This window comes from Emydura macquarii, unplaced genomic scaffold (genome assembly GCF_026122565.2).
Source record: "Emydura macquarii macquarii isolate MOO-44397 ecotype Brisbane River unplaced genomic scaffold, CSIRO-AGI_Emac_v2 contig_3477, whole genome shotgun sequence".
Classification (NCBI taxonomy): domain Eukaryota; kingdom Metazoa; phylum Chordata; order Testudines; family Chelidae; genus Emydura; species Emydura macquarii.
Genome location: NW_027133614.1, coordinates 3,750,861 through 3,772,137, shown reverse-complemented (window position 1 = coordinate 3,772,137; position 21,277 = coordinate 3,750,861). Strand labels below are relative to the sequence as shown.

The 21,277-nt window shown below is 43.1% G+C and overlaps 1 long non-coding RNA gene across 1 annotated transcript; it reads right to left on the bottom strand.

Annotated features, from left to right (window-relative positions):
* Positions 1-15,171: 15,171 nt before the first annotated feature.
* On the bottom strand, positions 15,172-21,078 carry LOC137144668 (uncharacterized). Its single transcript, XR_010917450.1, has 3 exons — positions 19,097-21,078; positions 16,205-16,323; positions 15,172-15,665 (listed from the first exon to the last, which is right to left on the bottom strand). It is a non-coding gene; the product is annotated as an uncharacterized lncRNA (long non-coding RNA).
* Between the last annotated feature and the right edge of the window lie 199 nt (positions 21,079-21,277).

Sequence of the window (21,277 nt, the reverse complement as noted above, 5' to 3'; positions counted from 1 at the left end):
ATTGCAGTTTCTTGTGCAAGTCTTCTACTTCTGTTTTCCCCTCATTAGTGTTCAACAGGAAAAATAATTTAACTGTCCACTGGCTCTTTAAAATATATATTTTAAAGAGAGGACTTGTGTGCTTGACTCAGGAGCCTGGAAACAGCTGTATACTTTCTGGTGACAATGGGCCATATTTATTGCTGATAAAACTCCATCAAAATCAATGCAGTTACTCCAAGGATGGATTTGGCCCAAGATGTTAATCCTTCAGGAACGCAATGCAAGCCACATAACCAAAGCTTTAAAATTATAATAATTCAGTTTGTCACCAAAAAACTTGCTTTGTCATTTCAAAAGAGAATAATAAAGTGAGATGTGGATGGGGTGGAGCTGGTCACTTAGTAATTGGATATGGTGCCTTCAACGTCTAGTTAGGTTTTAAATTAATTCTAATAGTCACTTCTTCATGACTGTTATTTAGTGAACTATGTGAAATGAATAGATCCCCTCAGTAGAACAGTTTCCACATCACAACCTCTACCATGGCAAATTGTTGGTATCTTCATCAGAGAGGTAAAGGACTAAATGGCATTAGAGACAGAATGAACCTCTCCAGCTCCTAGTAGTGGTTGGTTCACAGTCAGAGTTGAGGCCCACTGATGAGTAGTATGACAAAATTTGCACTGCGGTTATCTGTCTTGTGGACTTCAGTTTCCAGAGTTGTTGATTGAATGCCTCTCAGGGGCACTAATTTCTACTCTTTTAAAACCAATATATTAATGATAGTCTTTTTCTCAGAACAAAGTCCAGTTTACACCTATGGTGCTTCAGATTGTGAAACAGGTGCTTTTCTACAGTACACTTTCCAGCACACTCTGCACTGTACTTACCTAATACCTTAAAGAATCAACGATCTTTAATTCGTTGTATTAATTTTTATGGACTTCTATGCTAATTACAAAGGTACCAGGAAGGCCATAGTTAAATGAGGAATGTGTATATAACATCTCTCCAAAATACACACACAAATGTCAAAATTTCTATAAAACAATAAAAACCATTATACTAAAACTAGGTACCAAGTTCACCACTCAACTAAGCAGAAGCAATTCCACTGAATTCAGTACAGCAGCAACTGCTCATACAAGAAGATCTGAATTTTGGCCAAAATATTCCATCTTCAATGTAAACAGTGGCCCTAGTTCTTGTCTCGCAAAGGATCTGGTCCAGAGCCCATGGAAGACAGTGGGAGGTTTTCATTTGATTCCAATGCACTTTGGATCTGGTCCTTACTCTGGTTCTAAATCAGTAAAACTGCACTGACATCAGACTTACACTGGTACAAATGAGAAGAAAAACAGACTGACTATCATTATTAAGAAAAGTAATGCCCTATTTTTAGATATGGTTTAAAAAAAATCATGACTTGAAACTGTAAACAAATCCAAATATCCCAGATAATATTAGCATCCTGCAACATATCTATATAGTGTACTTACTGTGGCCTAGTGACACATGTAGGAGTCCAGAGATATAACCACATAAAGTTCATTAATTTTAAAAGCCCAACCTATTACATGCTATGGTCCAACTAAAGGCAACTATGCAAACCAGCAGCAGCAGCAACACTAAAACCACCACTGCCCCCTCTCTCTCCAAAACATTTAAGTAAAACAAAACTAAACTTTAAGTACTATTCAAATTCAATTTTTTGTGTCTTTACAAATAGCACTCTTTTTTCTTACCCTCTTCCTTACCCAGTCTGTCTGGTTTGGTGATATCTGTGACTGCATTGTTGCCAAAGCTGGGTCCCTGAATCTTGGGATAACTGGTACTATTTAATGAAAGAAAAAGAGATTCCTGTCACTCTGGCTTCCTAATTTCTGCTAAAAATATAGCCAAGTAGTCTTGAAAGATATTCACATTTTTTAGTAATGGGTGATATATGGGCATAATTAAGAGAGTGTCAAAGGCATCATAAGACACTTTCTTGGCCTCTCTTGAACCCGAAATTTGCAAAAGGTCAATAACACTCCATTTAAATGGTAATAGAAAAGAAAGTCTATGCCAGGGTAGTCAATTGGTGGACCGTGGGCCAAATCTGGACCACCAGATGCTTTTGAAAGGATTCTGAAATCTTTTTATTTACTTATCTTTTTTTATTATTATTATTTTCTCTGGAATCTGGACCTTGACTATACCTAGAGCAAGAAGTTTGGACCTTGACAAAAAATAATTGACTACCCCTGGTCTACACCACCTAAACTCTCCCCAGGTTTTTTGCTTCTCTGAAGCTATAGGGCTTGCTCATGAGTAAAGGACCTCTCATCCCAGAGAATCCGAGGTGCTCTACAATAAATCATGGAGCTGATCATTCCCCCAGTTGGATTAGCATGGAGAGACACCTCCACATGGCTTTCCTATCCTACATAGCAGCAAGAATCAGCCACCTCTGTATAGGAGTAGCTGGGGGAGATACCCATCATATCCACTCCACTCCAAGCAGTGTGGCCCAAAGCTAATGCAGTCTCAGACCACATTAGTTTTTCTGCAGCCCATTTTCTGAATTTTATACTGTGCTACACATGCAGAGGGATCATTTATCCATCACTGAAATCTAGCCACCATTGAAGTGGAGCACAGCTCCTACTTCCTCACCCTTTGTGAGAAATCCTGCCACCACTGAAGTCAATGGGAGTATCAAAGTTATTTTCCTTAAACATTGTCATGTTACAGTAGGATTCACAGCAATTGTTATAATAAATCTGTGTATGGTGTGTCATACAAAAAGGATAACTTAAGAGCTTTTAAGATTTATTGGTTGCCGCTGATCAAGAAACAACATATCCTACATGTTTTAGATTTATTTCTGCAAACAGGCATGAATTTTATTTTCACTGGAATATAACAGTAGAAATGGGATGTTTTTACCATCTACGATCATGGGAAAGGTTTCAACCCCACTACCTCTGACCACATTCATCTAACTCATCCCTGTGCATATCTGAAAAAAATCTTGCTAAGAGGCTTTCTTATGAAACCTCTACTTTCCTATCAGGCTGGAAATATGATGTGAATAGATTTTCCTTCAGAAGATAGATAGGACAATCTAGTGAATAGGGTACTAGCCTGGGAATCGGGAGATCTGGAAGCAATACTTAGCTCAGCCACAAACTTTCTGTGTAACTTTAGGCTAAATCTTCCCTGTGCTTCCATTCCCCATCTGTAACACAGGGGTGATACTTTCTTGCCTCACAAGGGTGTTGCAAGGATAAAATGCATTAATGACTCTGAGGTGTTGAGATACCACAGTAATGAAAACCAAGACACTATTAGATAGAACTAATGCCCAGATGCTTAAAGGTATTTAGGCACCCAATTTCCATTGAAATCAATGGGAATTAGGCACCTGAATATCTTCGATCTGGGCCTAAGTTTCTTAGATATGTAAATATTGTGACAGGGCCAGCCCTGACGGCTATAGGAGGGTGCTGGAGGCATATATATCAGCCCCAGGCTTAGCAAATCTTTGTTCCCTGGGTGATCCAGCTGCGGCCACTCCAGGGCAATTAGGCCAATCAGGCCAGCTGCCGCCACTTCAGGACAATTAGGCCAGCTGGGGCCAATCAAGGAACTTGCCCCAGCAGTTAAAAGCCTCCCAGACAGGCAGATGGGGGCAGCTGAGAGGGAGTTGAGTAGAGCTGCTACAAGGTGTGGAGTCAGTAGAGCTGTGGAGACCGGAGGAGAGCCACAAGCCGGGGGGGGCTACAGAAAAGTGACCCAGGGAAGGTAGTAGCCCCTTGGACTAAGCTGTTTGAGGCTACTCCTCGCAGGGTCCCTGGGTTGGGGCCCAGGGTAGAGGGTGGGACTGGGCCCTCCCACCCAGCTGCACCACTGGCATAGCCGTAAGGAGTGCAGACCCACGGGGCAAAACAGGCCCACCTTGCCACAATATCTAGATACATTTAGCACTTCTGAAATCAGGAGCTGTGGAAAAATGAACCCCTGCAAAAAAGGTTAATCCTATTCTTATTTCATCCACACCTGTTTGCTTGTCCCTAGCTATAAACTTCAGAAACGTAGCCTGTGTCTGCACTAGGGTTTCTTGGCAAAACTCTTTCTGTAGCTAAAGGCTTACCTACATAGGGAAATTCAGGAAAATGAATCCAAATTAACTAAAATGAATTCCAAAGTGAATGAACCTTACTAAAATGAAGTAAAGCCACTTTAATTCTGAATAACAGCATCCACACAGGGATTTAATGAAGTTTAACTACTCCACTTCAAATTCATACCTTCAGTTAATTTGAATTAATGGGTCCACTGGTGGTAGCAATGATAGGAGTTCTAATGTAATAAAAAAATGTTGGCAAACAGGGAATCTTTAACATCATATGGTCTAATCATGCTCAGAGAATAGGTCTATATAATGTGGTATAACAGGGTCCATTCACTGCTATGGTGCCTCCTCTGGGGATTAGCTCTCTAAATCTGATGCCCCCTTCTGCCACTCATTTGTACACCCTGCTGCCTCTCTCTCTGCAACTCAGGGTGCTCTCTCTTCGTGGCTTGGCTCTCCATACAGGTCACTGTAGTCCTCCCCTTCCAGGGTACCAAAGTACCACTGATTGACTGTCCTAGGCAGTTTTGTGCTTCACTGTCCGGTCTGTGCCACTTCCCCAGTGGCTGGTAGGGGAACCGGGGCCTGTCCCCTACTCTAGGTTCCAGCCCAGGGACAGTACAACTAGCAGTCAAGATCCTGCTACTGTTTCCCTGGGCTGCACCTACTTTGTCTCTAATGAACTCTTTTTCCACCCTCCTCTGGGTACACCCCACCCCCAGGGTCAGAATCCCCAGGTTTCTATTCTCCCCCTGGTTTCCTCCTTTCCATCTCTAAGGGCTCACTTGTCTAAGGCTATGTCTACACTACAGCTTATGTCGGCATAACTTATGTCACTCACAGGTGTGAATAAATCACCCTCCTGAGTGACATAAATTACATCAGCATAAGCGCTTGTGTGCACAGGGCTGTGTTGGCGGGAGAGCTTCTCCCACCAACATAGCTTCTGCAGTTTGTGGAGGTGGTTTTATTATGCCAACAGGAGAACTCTCTCCCATCGGCATAGAGCATCTTCACCAGATGTGCTGTGGCGGTGAAGCTGCATTGGTACAGCTGTGCCGCTGCAGAGTTGTATGCATAGACATGCCCTAAATTTAAAATGCTGCAGTGGTGCAGATCCACTGGGAGTTCATGTTTAGTTCATTATCTACTAGGACCCCCAAATCATTTTCATAGTCACCATTTCCCAGGATAGAATTCTCCATCCTGGAAGTATGGCCTACATTCCCACCAAGTCTACATTCTTTGTTCCTAGAGGGGTACATTTACATTTACACACATTAAAATGCATATTGTTTGTTTGAGCCCAGTTTACCAAGCATTCCAGATCACTCTAAAACAGTGATCTGTCCTTTTCATTATTTACCACTGCAAACTTTATCACTGATGATTTTATATTTTCTGCCAGGACATTAATAAAAATGTTAAACAGTGTAGGGTCAAGAACCTATTCCTGCAGGACCCCACTGGAAACATACCTGCTTGATGATGATTCCCCATAAATGATAACAAGTAGAAGTATTGGAAACAAATGGTTACATACAAAATAAAATTATAACACTCATTCTAGAACTAGATTTAATGAACTAGATACTCTCATGTCTTGTAGAACAATGCTCACCCAAAATCCTTGCCGCACTCCTTTCATGAGACACACTATCAGGTTACCTAGGTGAAGGATTCAGTGTGTTTCCTTACATTCCAAGATACATCAGTCCCATTTTTTGTCTTTATTCATAAATACACAGCTCCTGCTGTTTGTTTCATCTTGTAGACTTCTCTCTTGTAGATATCACAATCTCTTATTTAGCCTGTGGCTCAGTAGGCAAATAGGCATATAATATACATGTGAGCCGACAGGGAGATGTGGGTCTGTTACCACCTGCCAGAAAGGAACATTCCCGAGGCATACCACCTCCTAGTGACCTGCCTTAACTCCAAGACCCTAAGAACATAATTTTCTGTATAGGATACATAACAGGGTGGCTTGCCCAAGGGCTGGAAAGCCTGGGGCTAAACCAGCCCTAATTACAAGATGAGCCACACCTGGCTTGAGTCAGGTGTTTCTAGGTTAAATGGCAGTAGGAAGTTGCAGGGAGGAGGTTTTGCAGAGAAGAAACTACAGAGTGAAGCGGCAGGGACAGAGAGTCTCCTAGACTGCCTCCCTCCCGAGGAAGGGATGGTTCCTCAGGGAAAAGGGTCTGTGCCTACCTCAAGCCTGGGAGGAATATTATTTTGAGAACTAAGAAGGGCTGTGATTGGAAGAGACTGTGTGGCATTTATGAAATGAGCCCTGAAGAAGGGGAAAATGACAGGGTACCGCAAAGGCACTCCTTGGCCTTGAGGGGGTGCTCAGGTGGTGGCTGGCCCTGCTATAATACATAGCTCCTATGCCATTATCTGTATATACATTTTGCAGTGACTATAGTGGACTATTGGCCCATAGTAGAGACCTCACATGGCACCCTTTGGTGAACTATTAAGCAGATATCCAACCCAGGGGATCCCTGTAAAATCCTGTGCACCCAGATAGCTCCACGGGGTCCTTGGTTTTGTACACCCTGGTTCAGGTTTTGTACACCCTGTTACACAGAAATTTGTACCGGTTACACTGATGCAAATGTCCCTAGTATACACTAGCCTCAAAATTAAATATTGGTGTTACTTCCACTGAATAATCGTATATTTGATATGGGAATAAATGGTTAGCTTTTTATATTTATTATCGTACTGCTTTTTCAATTTTTAAGCACTTTGACTTAGATCCTCAAAGGTATTAAGGTGCCTATCTCCCAGTGCTGTGAATGGGAATTAGGTGACTAAATATCCCAAAGGCCCAGATCCTCAGTCCTCTGTCTTCCGCATCTCTCCTGCTGAGCTTAGAGTGAACATGGTTTTGTAAATGATTGCAGCCTTCATTTTTCTTTTTCTATGTAGATTTTCTTTTTAAAAGATACAAATTGGAAGTTAAAGTTAGAACCATTGTTGGTGTAACATGTAATCACAATTGAACTGTCATCAGAAATAATGCCTATCTTCTCCAAGTGAGACACTAGATATGCATAATCCTGGTTTTAGATCATTTTTACTTTTTATAGCTCTAGATTTTAGCATTAATTTACAACAAATCAAAGAGCTCCTGATCCATCCAGAATTTTACAAAGCCTCTTTCTTGCAAAACAGACTCCAAAACAAGGCTCCATATCATTTTGATCTTCTAAAACAACCATTTACCTATTGTTTGGGACTTTTTGCTGAGCTCAAAATGGAGCAGGATGCTCAACTTTTCTCTTCTTTCCACCAGACAAACAAATCACTAATCCTAATCAACCAAGCACCTAAAATCTTGAAGGGTTTTAAAAAAAATGTTTTTAAGGTTAATCCAACTCTGAACCAAGGCAGAGAGGTGATACATTCCCTTTAGTTGTAGTAATGGAAGCACTGGCCATACAATCATTCTGCTGTTTTGGCCCTTAATTGATTGCTTGGCGGTTTACATTCCTGCCCCAGCTGTTAGGGTGGCATTGTGCCTGTTACCAGAATTGCATACTAGTGTCATTAGAGCATGGTCACCAACCAAAGATTGGATTAGATATGCAAAAGCCTACATAATGCTGCAAGTGACATACTTTAGGCAAGAAACTGTCTTTCCTGTAGTAGTGGCATGATAAGACCTCCTGAGTTTTTTTGGTCAACAGATATCCTATAAGATTTCTAGTTTCCCCCATCATTGTCCTTATTTACCCCACATGGAGGCAGCCCTCCTTTTGGTTGAAGGCAGTTAGATGCAGCTTCCTCCAGAGATTTCTAGTGCTACCACACAGCTCTTAATATTTGAAGTTACAGTATGTATGAAGTGGATCCATACACACTTGTGTAGATAGGCATAAAAGTTGCATTGTGGTTATAGAAAAAAAAAACACTTTAAGTTCAATGAGAGTACAGCCTACAAGCATGTTCTGTGAATGCAATACCACAATGGCACTGAGGAAAAGCTAAACCCAGAAGTAAGGATCCAACGCTCATCTTGAGAAGCTGGCAAGAAGCCTAAGAGTCATAAAGGAAAACAAATTAAGAGCAGGGTGTTTTATGCCCTTTTATTGTGAAACTTTGCATATAATGACTCTGGCAAAGAAACCAGTCTTCCTTGTGGAACTGGAAAAGGTTAAGAGCATTGGAGACAGATCATCTTGCTTTCAGTCAGCCTTTGGAATACAGTTTCAAATATCACCACCCAGAAATATATATTAATGTTAGCAGAAAGTGTGCAGGCATGGAAGACTTCAGCTGACTATGGGAACCTTTTCAGTCTGAAAGCCTTCCTCATGTGTCAGAATTTCCATCCACCTGCTCAGTTTAGTCACATTAGTAAATCAAGAGTGGAAATACTTTTCCCTGAATGGACATCAGGCAGTAGTAGCTTCCTACCCCATTCTGGCAACAGCAACAGAATTCCAAGTTCCATAAGAAAGATATAAATTAGAAAACTTTGGAATCTGACTCATGCTCTGGTTCCTGAGAAATCTGTGAGCCTCCACAATCCAAAGCAAAAAACTGATTATTTCTGAACAAAACTGAAACTTTAATATATGTAGGACCACATTTTGAATGGGCTTCTTAATATCACTAGTAAACTTGCAGGGGCACCTGCTTTTGTGCATGCAAAACATGTATTTGCACATTCATAGTGAACAATGGCAAATGCTTCTTTGTGTGTGCAATAATCTATTTTGTGCATGCTTTAAAATTGTACATGGGTCTAAAGCTAATGTGGTAGGCAAACTCAGAATAACAACTTTAAAAAAAAGGTGGCATCTTCATGTATAAAATGGATGTGCCCATAGCAAATGACCAGTGAAAATTTGGTTTGAAGAATCTACAATTTTTCAATATTTTAAGGTGGGCTCCCCCTGCAAGATACAGCTCCTAGTGGGAGCTCATATGGTGTTCCACCACTAACAACATTTCTTTTGAGGTCAAGCAACTGGACTCTCCTGGTTGATACTCAATGCGTATGGGGGCTCTACCAAGGAAAGCCTCCCATGCCATCAAGTGGAGGTTAGGAGATGGATCCTTCACCTGCTACCTATGGGCCTGATCCAATTTGATTAAAGTCCAGGGAAAGACTCCTATATATTTAATGGGAATTGGACCAGGCCCTATGTGGGACTAAAATATCGAAGACAGTTTTTGCTGCCCACAATAATAAGGATGGTAGCTAAAAGAATTTCCCCACTTGGCCAATGGGGAAGCACATTAGAGATGTTGGAAGACCATAGAAAGCTCCCTTGCTCCACTGGTAAGTGTGTATATGTGGAGTTTATCTGTCCAATACAAAGCCACCTGCAGTTGAAGGCGGTCATTGTGGAGGAAGAGCAGTGGGGTGCTGAAGCTGACAGGAATTTCCTCAGACCTGCCCTCTTGAAAAGATGGATAGTGATTTGATGGAGTACTTACTTTCGAAGTGTTAAAATCAGAACAACAGGATGAAAAGATGCTGTCCAGTTAAATAAAAATGTGCAGTTACTGCATGGAAAGAAGAGAAAAGAAAAACTATTGTTAAAACAAAATAAAGGAACAAAAGGATTACAAAGTATGAGACTGGACCTTGTAATGTTCTTTTATACTATGTATATATTTCCTACAATCTTTGCTCTTTAAGTAAAGAGCTAAAGAGAATTCATCCAAAACTACAGTTTAGTGTGCCTAGGAATAAAGAAAGCACCCCCACCCCCCTTTGGATTACTCACTATCAGACGGCCAGATAGCAAAATACACACCACAGTTTATGGAAAACAATCCAGCACCAATCAATACCTCTAGTATAGCTCCTATACCCTAGCCACAGTAAAGACATAATTGTTAAGGAGCCTGGAGGTCAAGATAACAACAAAAAGTGCTCCACAGAAAAATTTCTGCAACTAACCTAATGTCCAAAGTAACAACTCTAAAACGTTACAAAGAAAAGCTGTGGAACCAAGCAGCTCTCTCAAAAAGGGGTCAGTATACATTGCAGCAATGAGGGAACTTTTGAATTACAAGAAAACTGGGTAACTTTTTTTGAATTAGGTTTCCCTAAACTTCTTCTAGTTTCATAATATATTTTCTCCATTAATATAAACCATTGCGATTTGTTAAGGATAATTTAGTTTTAAAACCTTAGGGTCATATAGTCAGCTGATGATGTCACAAATTGAGTTATGTCAGTTTACACCAGCTATATTTCTAACTAAATTTAAGCCTATGCCATATAACCAGTAAAGTTGCTTACTTGAAACTAGTTCTTGCTCTTGCTTCTACGACTACCCAGGGAATAATATTTTTCTTTAAATGCAGCAGTCCAGAATGCATATTTTGCTTGAGCCAAATGGAATCTGAACAATTTTCAAGTGGGTTCTAAATTTAGTAAAATGAATTTTTCCACTCCCATTAAGTAGCAATCTGCCCAACAGAGAAAGAACCATTTGTGTCATACACTGTGACATGAGGTGCAACATCAGACTCTTGTGATGCCCCAATTTGTAAACTCAATCTCTTTAAGAACGAGAAAGGGATTTATCAGGACATCACACAAGCAGACTAGGATCAAGGGAAGAGTGAACAAACTTGTAACTACACATATTATCACTACTGGCCACATAATCATCCCAAAAGCTGCCAAAGCCTGTGTAAACTGGACATTAGATAAACAAATAGGCCCTGGCATTCTTTATTAGCCCTCCCAAAGAAAATACTGAGCACTGCACTCCCCTTAAGAATGGATCATGGCAATGAGAACATCTGTTCACAATAGTAAAAAATCACAATGAAAAAGTGTCAGAGAAGAGTTCTTTCCAGATGTATAGGCAATAGGGAGAATGAATAGGCGCAACAGAATATTGCATAGAAATAGGAGCTCACAACCACCTAATCACAACCCATTATCCTTTGCAGCTCAGTGAAAGACCTGAGAACAGCTCCTATTAACAATCCTTTCTCATCTGCCAGCACAGCCAGTGACCTCAGTCTATTATCCATGCCACAGGAAAGGGAAACTCAGGGTAACACATTAACTGCTCCTCTGAAATTAAAACATGCAGTGGAATAGTAAGAAATTGAGGTTGTATATATATATATTCTGTAGCTCACACCAAGTATTGTTGCACTTGCTATTTGTTAAATAGCAAAATACAAGGAAACACAGGGCCAGATTATGAGGTCATTTATCATGACTGTGTGCAGTGTTGTTGTAGCATATTGGTTCCAGGATATTAGAGAGACAAGGTGGGTGAGGTAATATCTTTTACGGGACCAACTTCTGTTGATGAGAGAGACAAGCTTTCAAGCTTCTGCTTGGTTGGCGTGAAGAGCTCGCACTTCTTCTTCCCAGCTCACCGTGGCGGTTCCATGCACCAAACGCTCTCCTACTTGGAGCACCCTGGAGCTTCTGGATCTCATTGGAATTTGGGGAGAGTTGGCGGTGCAGTCCCAGCTCCTCTCCAACCGAAGGAACTTTGATACCTAGAGCCAGATTTCTCATGCCATGATGGAGAAGGGATATGAATGGGACATGCTGCAGTGCCAATTGAAAATCAAGGTGCTGCGGCAGGGCTACCAAAAGGCCAGGGAGGCAAACATTCACTCTGGTGCAGGGCCAAACACCTGCCACTTCTATGAGCTGGAATCCATCATCAGCAGTGACCCCATCTCCAAGCCCAAGACACTCATGGATACCTCTGCATGCCTGAGGGCAGTGGACACCCGACTCAACCCCAACGATTAGTGACCAACTGGTAGCAATTTGGAGTTGCCAGCTTCCACACGGTGATCACTACACATTTCTCCATTGAGAGGGCAGCTCTCATTCGTGTGTCCTTGCACTGCAGGGCAGGGAAAGCTGTGCACAGATTTCCATGAAGGTGGCTTTGCACATTCAGAAGTTCTGTAGCCAATGCTCATCATCCAAGACCTGCATAACAATGCAATCCCACCATTCAGTGCTTGTTTCACGCACCCAAAAGTGGCGGTGCACCGTGAGCAGATGCTCCATGAATGCAAACAGTAATCTGGTGCTGTTTGTTTACATGGCACACAGCAGGTCAGGCACCTTAGATTCCTGTTCTGATTGGGAGCTCAAAATATACTGCGCGACCATCTTCAACGTGTTCAGAACGCTGACAACAACAGTGGCAGAGCAGGGCAGGAAACTGGAGACCGTTGAAAAATGCCACGAAACGCAATTGGGAATGCAAGGAATGACGGGACAGAAATCAATACTTCATGGGACGTTGAACCCGCACCCATGATGCACTGCGATCCTCTCTGCCTTCCCACAATTCCTAGCAGCAAAAGGTGGTGAGTTCCACAGTGGGATAGCCAACCGCAGTGCACTGCTCTCACTGTCGATGCACTTTGGCAACACGAATGCTGTGTGAACAGGCGCAAGAGCTGTAATTACAGTGCTTTTTGATCACCAATATAACTTGCATCAACAAAACTTCCTAGTATAAACAAAGCCTCAGTGTAAAGACAAGGGTGTGGCTGAACAGACCACAGATCATTCTCCATATTGGAAGGCAGGCTTCTGGACAGCAGGAGGCAAAACAGGCTGTGTCTGACTGAACCTTATGGCAGGGTCTAATTGCTGTACTATGTAATGTTTAAATGAAAATAATTTACTTGTTATGATACAGCGATCTCCCTTGCATGACACATGCAGAAGGTTCTGCAGGCTGCTGCACTTTAAGTTTAGTAGTTTTTAACTTTTACTCTTCTGTAACTCATTGAATGGTGCAGCTTCAATCGTGGCCTTCATTACTCACGTTATTTCAAATTCTGGGTAAAACCCACAAAGTCTGTAGGTTGCACTTTGGGAATTTCATCCTTGGGACTAACTGGGCTGAATTCGATTGGAGGGGCGGGTCAAGCAGAAATTTTCTCAGTATGTGTGGTTTTAATTCTACAAGTGCAGAGTTTTGTATACAAGAACAGAATAATTAAGAAGTGAGAAAATCATAACTCATCTTTGTAGAAATTTCCTCTTGTTTCCTGAACAAAAGTGATACCTGGGAAGAGTGAGCTCACTTCCTATTCATTGATGTAGTTTGTTAGAATAGTAACAATTATCTTACATTTATTATATTTTCATCCTGAAGAAGCCTAAAATGCTTCACAAATTTAAACAAACTGATTTGCAAATGATAAGAATCACTTCACCCTCACAGAAATGCAGCCACTTCTCTGGTAGAACAGGGCAGCTGTTCAGTGGTGCAAAACAACACTATAAAGGGGGCATGAAGTGAAAAAGAATCCTTCGTCCAATTGAAACTACAGGGACAATTTAAGCAGATAACTACACAAAGAGTATGTCTACACTGCAGAGTGAAGTCGACTTAATTAACATTAATTTTCACCCGCCGATTTTTTGAAGTCGCTGGAACGTGTCCACACCACGCTCCTTGTGCCGGGCTCATGCGTCCACACTCGCCACGCTTGTGTCGAAATTCAAAGCAGTGCACTGTGGGTTACTATTCCACAGTGCAACTAGCCGTGGTGGCTGCTGGGACGAGTTTCATTGTCCCATGATGCAACACTCCTTTCCCCTCCCTTCTTGCCCCAAACAAATAGGAAACTGCTTTTCGTGCCGCTTACTTATGCCGCACGCTCGCCATTGCTGCGGAGATATGGAGCCAGCTCAACTCTGCACTATTATTGTGAGTGTCACAAATACATCACGGCTTATCCTTGACTATTTTCAAAGAAGAGCAAGCACCCGAAGCATAGGCAACAGCGATGTCACCGAAGCTGCCCTGCTACAAGACATCGAGCGTAACAATTCCAGATTGCTGCAGGCCATAATGCAACATCTGCAGTCCATTGAGCACCAGTTCTGGTCCTGGGAAACAAGCACAGACTGGTGGGACCGCATCATTATGCAGCTGTGGGATGATGATCAGTGGCTGCAGAACTTTCGTATGCCAAAGGCCACTTTCCTTGGACTTTGCGCGAAGCTGTCCCCCTCCCTGAAGCGCGTGATATTTGCTTGAGACAAGCTCTGATGATGGAGAAGCGAGTGGCCATTGATCTGTGGAAGCTGGCAACCCCCAACTGTTACCGTTCAGTTGGGAATCAGTTCGGAGTCGGTAAATCTACAATGGGAGCTGCCGTGATTCAGGTGTGCAAGGCTGTCAATAGACTTCTGCTACGAAGGCTAGTGACTTCAGGAAACGTTCAGGACATAGTCAATGGCTTTGCCGCAATGGGGTTCCCAAACTGCGTGGGGGCCATTGATGGCACACACTATCTTAGCGCCTGCCCATCTAGCCACAGAGTACATAAACCGCAAGGGATACTTTTCCATAGTGCTGCAGGCCCCTGTAGATCACAGGAGTCGTTTTACCGACATCTATGTGGGGTAGTTTGGAAAGGTGCACGACGCACACGTATTTAGGAACTCGGGGCTGTTTCCTATAATGCAGGCGGGCACTTTCTTCCCAGACTGAAAAATTAACATCGGTGATGTGGAAACACCAATAGTGATCCTGGGGGATCCTGCTTACCCCTTGCTCTCTTGGCTAATGAAGCCATACACCGGGCACCTCGACAGCGACAAGGAGTGTTTTAATAACAGGCTAAGCAGTTGCAGAATGGTGGTGGAATGAGCGTTCGGGCGTTTAAAGGGCAGAGGGAGATATCTCCTTACTAGGCTGGACATGAGTGACTAGAACATCCCATCAGTTATATCTGCATGCTGTGTTCTTCATAATATGTGTGAAGTGAAGGGGGAAAGGTTCCCCCAGGGTTGGGCTATGGAGACAGAAGACTGGCCGCCAATTTTGAGCAGCCAGATGTCAGCAATACGTTCAGAGCTAACCACGGAGCGCTTTGCCTCCAAAAAGCATTGAAAACCTGGTTCTGCAATGAGATGCAGTAATGATTTCTGTTTCTGTATGTTTTGTGCCTTTGCTTACCATCCCCCCTACCATCGATATCTGTACCCTTCAAAGCCCTCCCCCAAAAAAGCTATTAATTAATAAAGACGTATATTGAAATTATGCAAACTTTTATTTATGAACATTCAAGTTGGTTGGGGGTGGGGGGACGAGTGTTCATTCACAGTCTCAAGGGGTAGCGTGGTTGCTTGCAGGATAGCAGTCATCGTGGCCGCCACTGCACCACGTACTGCAGCCTGGCCATTCTCCTCCAAGACCGCTTGGGGATGGAGAAGAGGGAAGGCAGCAAAGCCATAGGTGGAGGAGTGTACTGGAGGGACTGCAGTGGGACTCTGTCCGGCCTCCGTTCCTCCTGAAGCTCCACAAGCTGCCTGAGCATGCCACAAGCTGCCTGAGCATGTCTGCCTCCTGCTGGGTACTGCGATCATGCTCCTGCATCGCTCTTTGATTCTCCCTGTCCATGTCATGTTCTGGGACAAGGTCAACTGCCACATTCGGAGCTCTGTATCTGTGGCCGCGGAGACATTCATGAGCTCGCCTAACATGTTTTCCTGTGATTTTTTTTCCCTCTTTCTGATCTTTGATAGTCTTTCCGCACCAGTTCTAGAGGGCGGGGGCCAAGGCCGAGGTGTCTACAGAACGAAAAGAAATACATAACGTTGCCATTGTTAGCAGACCCAGGAATGTGAAGCAACTGCAACAATGTATAAAATATTTCCCTTAGTGTGCACAAGCCTAAGCCAGACCCGCATTCCGTTCCAAACATCTCAGAAGGGTCGGCTCGCTGTGCCGTTACAGACATGGTAAGCCAGGGGCACTTTACTCTGCTATAGAGAGGATTAATTATCTCTAAAAAGCTCATTTCAAATGCCCTGTATGAGAGGGTTGACTGGGCACTACGGTTTAATTAAGATGACTGTTTTGTCACGAGGTGGCCACAGTGGATCTGAGGACAGCGCGGGCGGGTTAATAATTTCGGCAGAGACCTGAGCAAAAGTATTTAAGTGACTCAGTAGGACAATACAAAGGTGAATAGAGAGGTACAGGGTATTGGCTGTATAGCTCAGGTACTTTAAACATGCGCCCTCTTCCCTAGGTGACCATGATCAATGTCAGTCTCCTGAGGGTAACGCAGGAGGAAAGGGAAGATTTGCTGCATGCAGCGACATACCGGCCTGGCCCTTATGCTGTTATGCTGTGTTCCACCATGATTCCGGCTCACTTGATTGCAGCATGGCGTGGCAAAGTATCCTACCGGGAGGAAGAAACAAGGCTGCGCTCCCCTGCAACCTTGTACAAAGGATAACAGATTACCTACATGAAAGTTTCCTTGAGATATCAACGGATGATTCTCGGAGCATACTTCTACACATAAATAATCTGTTCTGGGAGTAACCTCCCAGTAAAGTCCACTAAACTCCTGAAATCCCCTTCCCCCTATTGAAAACGACATAACTGCTAAGAAGAAAAATAAAACCCACCAGATGTGCCTTCCCTGGGATCATTTTGCTCTGGGGTCAGAAACAGGTCCTGACTGTCCGGGAGAACAGACACCCTGCTCTCCTGCAGCCTGCTCTCCTCATCCTCGTCCACGGAGTCCTCATCATCCCCAGACTGGGATCCAGCAGAGGTATCGATGCTGCTTGGCGGCACTGTGGTGGAGTCGCCACCGAGAATTGCATGCAGCTCCTCGTAGAAGCAGCATGTTTTTGGCGAGGAGCCAGAACAGCTATTAGCTTCCCTAGCTTTTTGATATGCCTGCCGTATCTCCTTGATCTTCACGCGGCACTGCTGCGTGTCCCTGTTGTGCCCCTTCTCCAATCTTCCCGTAAATGTCCCGATTTCTTTTGCTGACTCTGAGCTGAGCCATAACGGACTCCTCACCTCACAGACCAAAGAAATCTAAGACCTCTGGTCGACTCCAGGCTGGAGCGCGTTTGGGCCTTGCAGTAGCCATGACGAGTTCAGATACAAAGCTCTCCCCATGCTGGCTGCACAGGAAATGAAAATTGAAATTTTCCCAGGGCATGAAGGGAGGGGCCATTTCTGGTTTGCGTGGCCACGTAATAGCACAGCGCAAATGTTCAGAGCAGTCATAATGGGGCATTATGGGATACCTCCCGGAGGCCATTAACGTCAAATTACGTTATGCTCTATCTACACTGATGCAAAATTGACCCATGAAATTCAATTTACACGCTATGCCACTTGCGGAGGTGGTTTTATTATGTCGACTTTTGCAGCGCTTTAAGTTGATGGAAATACCCTGCCAGTGTAGACGCAGGCATTAGGAGATCGACATAAATGACGTTACGTCGACCTCCAATGCCAGTGTAAACCAGGCCTAAGTGAGATTTGGCTGGAATGTTGAGGTTAATCGTTGTTTGCAAAAGCAAGTAAATGTTCCGTTTATAACTGGGATGTACTAGAAGAGAACTCAGAAAGCCCAACTCTGGAGCAGCCTTTAAAGTTTGTGCTGTAAAGAGGATTTTATAGCTGCTCTTTGAACTCAACAGTAGCAGCTAGCAATGAAAATTAATGGCAATAACACGCTTGCTAGAAAACAACCAAAAAACTTGGTGATGCCTATACACAATTTCTTTGCTAAGTAATGCAACAGTGGAATAAGGTTTGCACAATGCAGGGTTCTCTTTAATTAAGCAACATCCTCAGAAGTGTGTTAACTGACAACAATGCTCTTCTCTTCAGCTCCCCTCCTCTTTTCTCCACCCATAACTATTCTTTTGTTTGCCTTGGAGACATTTGATTAATATGTTCTAATGACAGTCTCAATCAGAAGAAGAGCAAAGAGTGGGTGGGGGACAGAGGAAAGGGAAGTGAAATAGAGGTATTGAGAGGTGAAGGTAGCAATAAAAGCTGAGATGAGCAGGGTATGGAGACTAGAGGTAAGAAGTTGAGGCAGCCATATTTGCTGTAGGCATAATGATGCAATGTTCTGAAGAAGGGAGCAATCAGAGTGCAGATATTTGGTTACTGTACAATTATGGAGAAACAGAAGAGAGTGCAGGTTGGAATTTCATAGTTGAGAAATTAGTCAGTAATTCTACTGCATGCCGATTAGCCATGACAATTCTTTTTCAGTATAACAAATCAGCAATTTAATAAAATGTTCTTGTGTGGCCTGATCATGTGTTGTTGCTTACTTTGCAGGATAGAGCCACATGATGTTTTTCTACCATAGATCTCAAAGCATTTTAGACAGATAGGTGTTTATTAACCCTATTGTACAGATTGGACAATTGAAGCAAGAAACTGAGTCTACCTTTGTCCCTAAAATTTAACACAGTTGCTATCACCAGTAGAGTTGTACCAGTTATGGCAACAGTGAAAAGCACAGGGAAACAAATAGTTTAGACAAAGCCAGGGAGCATTAAGTGAGTTAGTGGCAAAATCAGGAAAAGAAATAAGGAATCTTGACTCTGTCCCTAACTTTTTTTTTTAATTTCTTTTTTGAGTAGTAGTTGCACTTAGAAGCCCCAGTCATGGACGAGAACCCCACTGTAGTTCACATGGTATAAACAAAGAACAAAAAGGTAGTATCTCAGGAGTCCCTCAGAATCAGCAGTGACATTTTAAAAATATCTTATTTTTCCTCAAAATTAGGATTTATGCAGAGGGATGGGGAAACTTCTTATTCAGAATGATAAACTGTCTTTGCTAGATCAGTTTATAGATTTTAAGGTCAAAGAGGGGACCATTATGACCATAGTCTGAGATCCTGCACAATGCAGACACAGATTTCCACCAGTAATTCCTGCATCAGGCCCATAATTTCTGACTGAACTGGAGCATACCTTTTAGAAACACATCCAGTCTTAATTTAAAGACTTGAGTGAAGCATGGAACCCAAAGTTTAGGGGAAAATTTAGCTAGCATTTTGCTAGGTTTGAAAAAAATAAACTATTAAAGTAATTTGGGTTTGTGGTTCAGGGATTGGTCAAGAACAAATAATAGCAGAGTTGAGGAGCAGTTTTTTATATTAAAAAACAGAAGAAAACAAATAAACAAACAAAAATCCTTATGAGCCTAACAAGACATGTACCTATCATCATCCTGACATCTTTTCTTTTGTGTTGTATTTTGTTATCCCTCCCTTCGTCTGTCTTTTTAGATTGTCATCTGTTCAGGGATGGACTTGTCTTCTTCTGGGTTTGGATAGCAGCTACCATATTTTGAGCACTGTTGCAATCAAAATAAAATAATAGATGGGAACAACAAGGGGAGCTAACTGTTGTGTCTTACATGTGTGACAATACCCTGTTTTATACCCAATATACCCAAAATTACATGTTTGACAATATCAAACAGATAGGAACTAACAAGGGGAGCTAATTGTTATGGCTTACATGTTTGACAATATCCTGTTTTATACCCAAAATTACATGTTTGACAATATCAAATTTTAGGTCCTGATCCTGAAAACTATTCCATGTGGGGTGACCCTTGCTCCCACATGAAGCCCCACTGAATTTAAATATGCAGATTGTGAAACAGTATCTAATAATGCATAACTTCTTAAATACTTTGCATCAGAAGCACAACTCTGTGTCATGCATCATTAAGCAGACAGCTTGGTTTATACATTTATAAGGAATCTAAAAAGACTGTTGTAAAATATGTTTGATGTCATATTTTTATACATAGCTCAAGACCAATTCTCAAATACTCTACTGGCTTATATGTATTCTTTTCCCTCTTCCTGGTCAACCTTTAAGCATAAATTGCATAACTAGGCAGCCAATTGTATAGACTGCAAAGCATTATAGGATTTTATGAAAGCTACTACTGGCTAAATACAGGTTATTAAAATCTGCCCTGATCTGCAATCAGATCTGTGAATATAAACCCCTTTGTGTCTATACAGTGCTCCACTGAAGCTAATCATAGAATATTAGGGTTGGAAGAGACCTCAAGAGATCATCTAGTCCAACCTTCACTCAAAGCAAAGCCAACCCCAACTAAATTCCAGTGCTTCACCACCCTTAATGAATAAGTTTTTCTTAAAGACCAACCTACATCTCCCCCACTGCAACTTGTGACCATTGTTCCTTGTTCTGTCATCTGCCACCACTGAGAAGAGCCTAGCTCCATCTTCTTTGCAACCCCCCCCCTTCCGGTAGTTAAAGGCTGCTGTCAAATCCCCCCTCATTCTTCTCTTCTACAGACTAAACAAACCTAGTTTCCTCAGCCTCTCCTCATAAGTCTTGTGCATTAGCCTCCTAATCATTTTTGTTGCCCTCCACGGGATTCTCTCCAATTTCTTCACATCCTTTCTGTAGTGAGGGGGCCCAAAACTGGACACAATACTCCAAATGTGACCTGGGGCTCTGTGTTTGGGTCCACCTGGAGAGGACCAATTGCAGGATCCAGGCCTGGGACAATAATCTCTTCAGAATCGGGACACTGCTTTGTTTTATGTATGTATTTGGGGATAAATTGCCATACATGTTTATAGGAAGATAGGCATACTGAATGTTTTAGTCTAGTTATTATTTTCATTCCAGATATCCCTTTTCCCTTCACTACACTTTTGTGGTAAGTCCCAGTTGTCCACTTGGCTTCCATCCTCCACCTCAGGCTCATAGGTGCGTGACCTATTCTGCCAATCCCACCTCTACTACTGTCTGACTTGCTGGCTTGCTTTCCAGGGTTGCAAGGGTTGAATCCTCTCACCGCAATAAGCAAGACCAGGGAAAAGCCTTGGGGCCAAGGTCCCACACAGAGTTCGTGAGCAGAAGGGTACATGGCGGTGTAGGCTTTACTGGTGTATCAACAGGGCAGGACCTGATGCACGGGGAAGGTTACTGCCATTACCTTTCGGGATGCGTGCGAAAGCTTATATTCTACTTGGCGCGGTGTAGCTGTACTGCTCTGCACGCACATGGTGTCCAGTTCCAGCAGCAGCGCCGGCGAGGGCGCAACAAGTCAGGGCGGCGGGGCAGTCGCCACCAGCCGAACGCACTGCAGCCCGCCCGGCCCCAGCCAGCCCCTCCACAGCAGGAGGAAACCAGTTCCAGGCGGCGGCAGCGACGCCGAGAGCCGAGCTTTCCCCGCCTCAGGCAGCTCAGTCACAGTCACAGTCACCTTCCACTGACCTACTTTGCAGCAACACGAGGGGAGGGAGAGAGGGAACGAAACGCTGAGCTGTCAGACGGAACTCGTTTCTCGGCGGAGTGATTTTCCTACTCCCTCGGAATCCTCCGCCTCCCGCCCAAGCCGGAGC